Raw genomic sequence first — 9,754 nt, forward strand, 5'->3', positions numbered from 1 at the left:
CTCTCGCACCCTGCTGCCCCTCTCTGGGGCCTGTGCCGCGCCTCTCGCACCCTGCTGCCCCTCTCTGGGGCCTGTGCCGCGCCTCTCGCGGCTGGGGCTACAACCCCACACCCCGAGCGCCTTTCTGGCACTCCTCATGCAGTGCCCACAGTGGCACTACGCACTGTGCCCCCGCTGGGCACCAGGAACATCCAAGCTACTGGGGAGCCCCCATGAGGCCTCCTCTCACCCCTACAGCCTCACCTGGTCCTCCAGAGTAACTATAACTGAAACCTGAGCCATCTGGCTACAACATAAACAACACAGAGCCTCCCCACTCATAATGCAAACTCCAAGCTCCTCTAGGGCTTCCAACCCTACCTCTCTTCAGGGTGTTCTTGTCCCTAGCATCACCGTAGCCGGTCAGCAAGGTAAGGCTGCAACCATCAACTCAGGCCGCTCAGCTCAGCCACAGAGGTCTTGCTCCTGCAGCTGCCAGAAGGAAACTGCTGGTCAGGCTCTGGCCTGGGCTGTTATAAAGGCCCAGCCCTGCCCCCTTCTGGCCACATGACCTGCCTGGTTGCCCCAGCAACCAGCAGCTGGGCTGCCCCGGTGATTGGCAGCTCACCTTATCTCATTCTCAGACATGGAGCACCCCAGTGCCTCCGTGACACCATGTCGTTTGTATTTGGTGCCATATAGTATTAAACAGAAAGAATTTATAGTCAATTTTGAGAGATCCATATTGAAAGATATAATTCAAAGTTCCAGACTTCATTTGAAACAAACATTTTACTCACGTGCTATAGGTTCTGTGTCCTTATTATATCATAAGGGAAAGGGGGGAGGAAGCTCTTATATGTCATTTTAGATAATTGCAATGATTCAACCAAAATGATTCAACAATTGCTCTTGCTGTTCCCTGGAAATATTTCTGACCATTTTCACATCCACACATATGAGTGGGAAGAAAATGATTTAATTCCAACACAGAATAATTTAGACATCACTATGTCTATCTCACATTTGAATAATAAAACCAGGGTTCAGAATGGAATGCGAGTAGGGGGTTGATGCAAATAAGCCCATTCATTCAACAATAAACGTGGATCACAATATTGGATCATTTTGTTGGAATCTTACAGCATATAAGATCTGTGAGAGAAGAAACAATGCTGTGTCTGCTCTAATATATTTTTATACATTTGCATTGTCTTTTACAGAACATTTGCAAAAATACAAAAAGAGGCAAATTAATAAATGAAGAAAATAGATTTAAAACAAGCTTCAGAATATATAAATGTGTAGGTGTAGAGTTAGGCAAGCAAGGTTCTTCGGGCAAATGTGATATCTTTTATTAGACCAATTAAGTAGTTAGAAAAGAGGTTCTTTGCAAGCTTTTGGGCACAACCACCCTTCTTCTGGCATAGGGGAACTTTGCTGGTGTTTTGAGTTCTCCAAGGTAAAAAAGAAGCCAATTTACAACATGCAGGTCTGTGAAAATGCAACTGAGTGGTAGTTTGGAAGACAATAGGTAGAGATAGGAGGGGAAGGGATGGAAATGTATGAAAGAATGTAAGCAGTCAGCTGCAGGCAGGTACCTGGGGTTATCACATGGCAGGCAGGTTGTAAAATGTCATAAATCCGATGTCTACATTTAGTCCATCATTTTTTGTATCCTGTAGATTTATGAAGTGAAGTTTGTAGGCCGTCTACAAAAGGTGTCTTGGAAATTCCATTTGAGGATTAGAACTGAGAGATTAGAGGGAGTGATTATCTTGTGAGATGTGTGCACCCATAGGTAATTGGGGTTATTTTTGGTCTTTGATGGATATTAGGTGTGCGTTCATTCTGGTATGCGGTTTGTTGTTTGGTTTCTTCTATATATTTTCCAACAGGGCATTTGGCGCATAGGATGAGACGTATTACATTTCTGGAGGTCCAGGTGTAAAATCCAGGAATGGTGATGGTTCTGTTGTGGGATGTAGTTATTATGGGAGTGGTGGAGATGTGTTGGCAGCTGTTACATTTCTTGTCCTGGCATGGTCCGGATCCATTTGATGTGGTTTGGGCCATAGGAAATTTGCTTCTGGTAATGAGGTTAGTGAAATTCAGTAGTTGTTTAAAGGCTAGGATGGTTCTGGAAATATCTCTTTAAGAAGGTTTTTTTTCTAGTATTATTTGCAATTGGATGAAGATTTTCTATATAGGTACCAGAGAAGGATGGTATGTCATAACTAATTGTGTGCATTTTGTGGGGATTTTCTTTTTATATTGCAGGAATTCTTTACATGGTATCTGGGTGGCTCTTTCAAAACTGAGATCTATCTGGAGGAGTGTCCTTGTTGGGTGAAAGTCAGTTTGAGATCTGTGAGGTGACAATCATGGGTATTCTTGTCAGTGCAAATTTGGTGGTATCCGAGAGCTTGTACATTGCAGCTTTTTTGGTGTTTTTAGTGTGGTTGCTGGTTTTGTGCAGATATGTATGTTGGTTTGTGAGTTTCTTGAATATGGTAGTTTGTATTTTACCATTCTGGATATTGATCATGGTGTCTAAAAAAGACATATTGGTGTTGGAGTATTCAAAAGATAGTCTTATGGAAGGGAGATGATTGTTGAATTTGTGATGGAAATCAATCAGAGACTGCAGGTTTTCAGTCCAAATGATAAAGATGCCATCTATATATCTTAAGTATAGCATGGGTTTGGTGCAGTTCTTGAGGAATTCTTTTTCCAGGTGAGCCATAAAATGGTTGGCGTATTGTGGGGCCATTTTGGTGCCTATAGCTGTGCCCAGACTAGAGGAAGTGTTGGTTGTTGAAACTGAAGTTGTGTGTGAGGATGAAGTGTATAAGTTCTGTAATATCTTGAGGTCTGTACTTTGAGTTGTAATCTTGCTCTTGTAGATATGTGAGGTGGGCTTGGATGTCATCCTGGTGTGGGATGTTGGGTATATAAACACGTGACATCCCTGGTGGCTAGGAGGGTATTGCTGGGAAGGTGGTCTGTGTTTTTCAGTTTTCGCAGAAAGTCTGTTATGTCTGGGATAAAACTCGGTGTTTGGGAGACAAGAGGTTTTAGGATGGATTTGATGAAACTTGACATTTCTCCAGTTAGGTTTACATGGTTGGAAATTATGGGCATTTGTACACATGCTTGCATCACAGTGCTGGGTGCTTTTAAAAGCACCCGGTGCTGTGGTGCAAGCATTTGTATAAATGGTGAAATGAACGTCAGTGCTGAGAAAATGGTGTTGGCGTGCTTTTGAACAAAAACACATCAAAGGTGTTTTAGTTGAAAAGTGTACTGACCATTTTCTGCACACTGACACACATTTCACCACTTATACAATTGCACGATGCAGTATAGTGTCTGTCAGTTTGCATGCAGAGCAGACTAACTGAATCTGCTCCGATGTATCAGATCTCTGGTGTGTCACAGCACAAAAAAGTCTGTGTATAATAGGGGTGTGTGAAGCAGGCCCTATTTGATTCAGATTTGGATTTCGCTCAAATCAGGGACAGTGATTCGATTAGTTGACTTTGATCACTGTCCCCATTTTGATTTGGCTGAATCCAGATCTTAAGATTGTTATGAATTACGCTTGTAAGCCACATGCAGTTTGCTCTAGGCTGGGGCAATGATCACACAGAGCAAGTACCCAAAGTCAGATACAGAATTTTTTATTCGCTGCAGCGAGGTGCCTCCGGGGAGGGACCCCGCCTATTAGATATAATTTTCTTTTATACCTTAGTTAGTACATTAGCATTGGCTCGTGCTTGCGAGAATACTCAATCATTTACTAACTAAACTACTACTCTATCCAATTAGGTGGCACTGTGCGCGTGAACACTGAAGTTTAACCCTTGTGACTGCATGCTCTCTATACTCTTGCCAAGTAGTTTGCTTCACTAGAAAAACAGTCCTTGTACCTCTTTCAAGGCTTCTTGTTGACTGGATTCAGCTAGTTTCATATCTTATCAGTAGCCCTTACACAGCATTTCTCCTTTCACCCGTCTAGTACGTGCTGTGTCCGCTTCTATGTATTGATGTTAAAGGTAAAAGAAATGGCCTTACTTCTATATTGCAAAATCCACACACAACAAGATTCAGTGCTGACTCGGACATAGATACAGTTTTAAATGTTTTTCCTACATACCTTGAGGTACATAGCTTGTGCACACTACGATGCTGGGGCAGATGAAGCATCACACAAGAGTGCAGGGGGCCCTCCATGTGCTCAGCAGTGAACCTGGAAGTGGACCGCAAGTACTTCCTGTCTACTTCCAGGTCCACCGGAGAGCATTCTGGGGGCTTCCCCTGCCTCCATCAGCTCAGCAATCTGCCACAGGGGGACCCTGCCGGACCCAGAAGTGGACCAGAAGTACCTGTGATCCTGCCAGGTCTGCTGCCGAGTGTACTGGGGACCTCCTGCACTCCTGTGGGACACTTCCTGCGCCCCAGGATTGCAGTGTTCATGAGCTGCCTGGTACCTAGAAGTAGAAAAAACATTTAAAGCTGTGTCTATGTCCAAATCGCTGAATCTTTCTGAATCTCTCTGAATCGATTCATAGGGTTCTGATTCGATTTGGAGTGATTAAAGGATCTCCTGATTTGATTCAGATTGAGAGATTTGGCCACTGAATTGGGCCGAATCTGTGCTGAATCAAATCATGGACTGAAGCTTTGCACAGCCCTAGTGTATAAGTGTCTTATAGGGATGCCTGGGTTCCCTTGTTTCCACATTTTAGGAAGCATGTAAAATGTGGTAAATTAGAAATTAGTCCATCATGAATGATATGAATGCTATGAATCATAAGCCTAGTAATAGTAGCATGGTAGCTAGGCAAAAAACTCTGTAGAGAGAAGTGACACAGACATAAAAGTAAGCATAGAAGAGTGGTTATTAGATCTGTATTTTATTCCGGGCACTGAATAGACAAAGTTACACAAGATGGACCTGAAAGAAATGGATGTTCACTTTCTCTAATGGACCAACCCTAGAACTCCCACATACATCTGAAATTCATACTGACAGCTTTATTAGGTTATACATGCATATTATACAGTGACATTTGGTGTGACTATTAAAGGAAACAGACTGGAAACATTTTGCTCACACATCCTTTACATTGGCTGCACTTCTAAAAAATTTGATGGCAGAAAGAACATGGGAGAAGGAAAATGCACACATCAATGCTGTAGGCTAAATCTTCATTATTAAAAATGGCTTGCATTTTTGCAAAAACTTATGAATGTCCTGCACTCTGTGCTGATTATTTGAACTTTTCATAATCCTAAGCATCCAAGGAATGCATTCACTGTGGACAAATACTAACCTCCTTCAACTTATTAGCACAGGTAGATAGGTCATTGTTAGATCTTTCAGCATGACGTTGTGCTAATTATATCAGAAGAGCTTGATTTTATTGTTGTTGTTGATGACTTAAAAAAATCTTGATTTTTGTGCCAAGATACTATAGCTGAAATGATAGCAACTCTGGACAGTTACTTGTCAAAATATCCTAGGTGTGATCCTAGAAGTCTTAAAGTTATGGCTGCATAGATATTTTCCAGAGCAACACAGATCTCATACATATAAATGAGCAGTGCAGCTGTTTTTATTTTAGAAATGGACTGGGTAGTGTTCAGATTATTGGTCTTGGCTAGTGTAGTTACCATAGGAGGAGGAGGAAATTGCAAATGTAAATGAAGGTCAGAATGTGGTCCTTAGGTTGTTTTGATGTTGTTAGCTTTGGCACTTTTATCCACTTAGGGTACATATAGACAATTGGAAAGATTAGTGGGAGGTTAGATCAGGTTAAAAATGGTGGTTCCTCAAGGGTGTTTGGCAGGATTGGGGGGGCTTCCTCCCAGGACAAGGGGCTATTTTTAGACCCCTACTTCCCCTACCCTCAAATGAACAACCTCTCCATCTCATCCACCCTTTCTCCCACTCTGACTTATTTCCATTGGCTGCCAGAACTGGGGAATGCTGGTAAATTTAGCACTAGGAGCAGCTTCTGGGCTTTGCGGGGTTTGCTGGGCTGGGGGAGGCTGGCTGGTCCACAACAGGATTGTCTATCTTGGGGGCAGCAAAAGTGTGGCCCTGGGGCTGGAGCCAGCCCTGGGGCTGCAATGGGAATGTGCACAGGATTTCAGTTAGATTGGCTTCACTGGACCCAATCTAAGCTGGACTACTTCAAAGGTACAGTTAAGTTAGATTGAGTCAGCCATTTTTAGATTGATGTAACTTTCCTGAACATCTGTACAGTTTTCACTTAGATCGACCTAACTAGGGATCTAAGTGTAAGATCCTCACCTGGGTGAGCTAAGTTAGATCGGGTGGCTATTTTTAACATGACCTAACCTCCCTGAATGTTTGTATTTAGTCTTAATGGAGTTTTAAAGTAATCACAATTTTGATGAATGGCCTGTAGAAACAAGCATTGTATCAGTGAACAACACGGTATATTTGTGAAACCTTGGAGGTAAAAAAGGGTGTAGAATGGGGATATATAATGAAAAATAACAAAACAGAGGCAAAGGAAAACCAATGGGCATAATGAATTTTGGCAGTTTTTTAAAAATAGCTTCAGTTAGAGAATAATCAGATTCAAGACATTATTTCCTAGTATTCAAACTTCATTAACTTGCAGCTTCTCCATTTACAAGAGGAGGCAGTTACAATTCTGAGATGCAAGTCACTATGAAATGCTGTGGTGCTTTGTTTTCTGTGTAATGTGCTTTTTTAAATTTGTAAGAGCTCTTCTCATAATGTAGAGTTTTTTCCTGCTCATAAACATACAGGTTCTGTCTTAGGACATTATTTCTTTCCTTCTTTATTAATAACTTCTGTTGGAAGACTCCTGTTCTTCCACATTGTAATTCTGCCACATTGTCATTCTAATTATAGGTTATAGGGAGCTAGCTGCATCAGAGGGATTTTCTTGTTTTTTAATACCAAATTAAAAAAAATATCTGAAGTGCATGATTCAAATTGGTGTAAAATTTTGCCTGAACTTGATTACCTTGTTCGAGCCCTGCATATGTTTTCAAGAAAAAAAGCAAACAGAATTCTGTCCCTCACCTTTTTGTTGATTCTGTCTATTAGGTTTGTAGCCCTCTAATTCTGAAGAAACATGTTAGATGCTCAGACATTAGATAGAAGTTTTATTCAGTGTGACTTCAAATGCTGCATAGGAGTTATTTATCTTGAGAAGATTTTGTGTTAAATAACAAAAACTTTCAGTACATAGAGCTGGGTACATACAAGGCCACGTCCACATGAGTGTGGATGTTTGTTTCCCCAGGGACAAGAAGCAGCTGGACACCTAGTGTTCCTGCTAGTTTTCCCTGGGGAATATCTGTGCCATGCACCTTCTGGCATGTGGTAGATTACCCCTGCTGGGGTAGGGGAGGCTGGGGCCAGCACAGTTGCTTGCCCCAGCAGTCTTACCTAGGGTCCTGGGGGCTTTGGGGAGCTGCAGCCACAGTGATCCTGCTGCTTGAAGCCTGGTCTGGAATGTGGCTGGCCAGGCTTGAGTTTTGGGTCATGCACACTGCCCCTGTGTGTGCTGCCCCACTTCTTTTTTGTGCAGGTTTTTTTGACCTGGGATTGGTCATGGTCACCCTTCACCCCACGTGCTGCTACCTTGCAGTGCAGAAGACACCTGAATGTGTGGTGCATGGCATTGCAGGCAGGTCCACATGGCCATGCTTGTCTGGATGCAGCCTTAGTATCTATGCCATAATATAAGAATAAAGCAAGACTGCTAAGTGTATGATGTTTGTATTTCAATGGAAGGGTGTTGCTAATATTAAAAATGCTGAAATAACTCTTGTTCTTAATCTTTCAGTGGGGAATTTTTAAGTTTTTGGAACTATAAAACAAATATATATTTTAACAGGTTTGCAAGTGACATTCCTGTTAGTACAGTCCAGTAAGCTGTTGGTTGCTTTTGCAACAAGGGCACACTTGGCTTATATTCATCTTATGGTTCACTGTAACCTTCAGGTCCTTCTCTGCAGTACTGCAGCCTAGCCACATATTTCCTAGCCTATATTTGTGCATGTCATTATTCTGTGCAGGACTTTGTACTTGTCCTTTTCCTTGAATGTTATCTGATTGATTGCAGACCATTTCTCCAGTCTATCCAGGTCATTCTGGAGCCTAGCCTTTATCTCTTGGGTTCCCAAATTCCACCCAACTTAGTGTCATTTGCAAATTTGCTAAGCATACACTTGGTCCCATCATTCAAATCATTCATGAAGATCTTAAACAATACTGGACACTGTTGCTTCATTTTAAATTGGTCTAAATGTATTATGCTACTCTGTTGTACTTGCTGTGTCTGTCTAACCTATATGTGCTTCTGACTAAGATTACTATTTTCTGTTTTGCTTGTGTTGGTTTCTTAAATGTTATTAACACATTTAAACAGAGGACAGCCTGAGGGTACAGAATTTGGACAGGGATCCTCATTCAGAACACTAGAGCTAGAAGTATGATACTGCTTTTACATTTGGGGAAGGAAACAAAAATCACTGTAAGTTAATATGGAAATGGGATGTTAAATTTGGAGTCTTTCCTATGGCAATGAAGTGCATTGCCAAAAAAACAAGAGGTGTTAATAAGAAACAGCATTGAGAAGAGTGACTTTTCTGGTCAGAAGAAAAACAGGATGTATTTAGACATCATTTCCAAATGTAGTTCTAGAGTTGAAGTGTATAGCTAAAGTATCAGATGTTACTTATGGCTGTGAGATCCTGGATGGCACAATGGTAAGTGTTGGAAGGCAAATGCATTATGAGAAAAAGCAAGAGTAAATATTCTTGGAGAAGAATGGATTGAACCTGTGCTAAGAGTTATAAGTGCTCTAAAGGTGATTTATCTTAGTTGGTCTCTCCCCTTCTCTCGCTCTCATATTCATTTCCTGTTGTTCATTTTGAACAGCAAGATCTAATGTCTCTGGACATTTTGACAGTATTAACCCTGAGTGCAAGAGAGGGAACTCAGTATTAACACTGAATCAAGAGAGGGTCCATGCTTGGACCGGTGCTTTTCAACATCTTTATCAATGATTTGGATGGGGGAGTGAAAAGCTCACCAGCTAAGTTTGCAGATGACACCAAGTTAGGGAGCAGTGTGGCCATGCCAGAAGATAGGCTGATACAGGGAGACCTGGACAGGCTGGAGAGTTGAGTGGAGTGGAACCAGATGAAGTGCAACACTTCCAAATGCAAGGTGCTCCATCTGGGGGCAAATAACTTTCAACACACCTACAGGCCCAGAGGTGACAGCCTGACTTGCAACAACACTGAAAGGGACCTAGGGGTAATGATTGACCATTGCGTGAACATGAGCCATCAGGGTGTTGTGGTGGCCAGCTGGGCAAACAACATGCTGGCATGCATTAACCATTGTATCTCATGCAAAACTAAGGAAGTAATATTCCCACTGTACTCAGCACTGGTGAGACCACAGCTGGAGTACTGCATCCAGTTCTGGGCGCTGCACTTCAACAAGGACGTAGAAAAACTTGAGAGAGTCCAGAAAAGAGCCATCCGTATGATCAGGGACTTGCAAGGCAAGCCATACAAGGAAAAGCTGAGGGACATGGTCCTCTTTAGCTTAAAGAAGAGATGGTTGGGTGTGGACTTGATAGCGGCTTACCTCTATATCAAAGATTTCATAGATTTCATAGACATTAGGGCTGGAAGGGACCTCGGGAGATCATCGAGTCCAGCCCCCTGCCCAAAGGGCAGGAAGTCA

Source organism: Crocodylus porosus, unplaced genomic scaffold (genome assembly GCF_001723895.1).
Source record: "Crocodylus porosus isolate Cpor-Errol unplaced genomic scaffold, CroPor_comp1, whole genome shotgun sequence".
In the NCBI taxonomy this organism is placed as follows: Eukaryota; Metazoa; Chordata; order Crocodylia; family Crocodylidae; genus Crocodylus; species Crocodylus porosus.